The sequence below is a fragment of the Hemiscyllium ocellatum genome (genome assembly GCF_020745735.1).
Source record: "Hemiscyllium ocellatum isolate sHemOce1 chromosome 50 unlocalized genomic scaffold, sHemOce1.pat.X.cur. SUPER_50_unloc_2, whole genome shotgun sequence".
In the NCBI taxonomy this organism is placed as follows: Eukaryota; Metazoa; Chordata; class Chondrichthyes; order Orectolobiformes; family Hemiscylliidae; genus Hemiscyllium; species Hemiscyllium ocellatum.
In genome coordinates, this window is record NW_026867585.1 from 307,559 (window position 1) to 309,216 (window position 1,658).

Consider the following 1,658-nt stretch of genomic DNA (forward strand, 5'->3'; position numbering starts at 1 on the left):
ACTCTTCCTCATATGGGTGCCCTTCTCATTTATTTTTCATTTCGTGGTGCATTGACCCGATTGTCTATTTGACTGATGTTTGCAGCATTTCTATTTTTCACTGATCCTCTCTCCTGATTTTGCATTTCGATGTGCTCTGCTCCATTTCTCTCACATATTGGCACTCCCACCAATTTTCTAATCTCCCTATTAACTGATGCCCACCAATTCATCCATTCATGCATATCCCTACACTAATCATACCACGTCCTCACACCCCGACACTAAGTCTCCCAGTTCCTCATACCTCCAATAATAATTTTCCCATTTCCTCATATCCCGATATAAATTCTCTAATTTCCTGCTGCCCTCGTCCAGATATCCATCTTAAGGGTGCCCTACTCTCATTCTCGCATTAAAAATGACATTCATTTTTTTTATTCCGTTCCACTCTGCAGCATTTCTTCCATTAACTATTTCTCTGCAATGATTCTCCCATGTGGTGGTCCACTCCCAGATTTCTCCAATATTGTGTTTTTTTTCTGCATAAAATCTTCAATTGCCAAACCTGCACAAATTCTGACTTTAATGATGAACTGCACAAACTCTCCCATTGAGTATTGTCCTGTCCCAAGTCTCCAATTTTTTTGTTTCCTGACATACATCTTCCACATAATCGAGCCATGTTCAAATTCTATTCATTTAGTATTACGAGAATCGAATCTCCACTTTCCTGCTCTTTATCCTGTATCTCTGACATACTCATTCCCTGCCCGTGTTCTCCCATTACACACGCTCTGTTCTCATACTCTACGTTGTGAGCACCGCACACCAATTCTCCCATTCAATGTTGCCCGAAACAATTCTCATGTGCGTTGATAATCACACCAAATTTTCCTCTCTGAGTTCGTGGTGCCATACTCCAATTCGCTGGAAACCTTCCACTGCACAGTTTTTTTTTCCCATTCTCGTGGTTCGTCCAACAATTTTCCCAAACACAGCTTTACTTCTGTGCACCATTGAACCATTTTCGAATCCTGCAGAAAACCTCTTTCAGAGCTGAAATTGTGTTGCTGAAAAAGCGCAGCAGGTCAGGCAGCATCCAACGAGCAGGAGAATGGACGTTTCTGGCATGAGCCCTTCTTCAGCTCTGATCTCCAGCATTTGCAGTCCTCCCTTTCTCTTCGAAACCCTCTTGCAGTCAGCAAGTGCACCTCCAGCCGCATTAAGTATGATCCAGCACCCTTTCTCCATCTTTCTGCACCAATTCTCTAATTTCGTGACACTGACAACAATTCTCCTATTACTGACGTCAACCATCAATTGTCCCATTGAGTTATTTCCGATGCACGTTTTCCATATATGGCTGCACTGCTAAAATGTGAACAGACTCGAATCTCTAATTTATTGATGCTTGCAACATTGCTTCTTTTCACCGTTTCCCTCTCACGATTCTCCCACGCACACGTATTCTGCACCAATTCTGTCATGGATTCGCAATTCATCACATTTTTTCTAATGCAATGGCACTGTGCAATTATCCCATTTTCTGACAACCACCAATTTTTTCCTCATGCTGACAGCCTGACATTCAGTCTCCCATATACTGATGTGCTCCTCGTATTTCCCATTTAGGTGTGCCCTACTCTAATACTCCCATTCACTGGTACCGTGCCCCA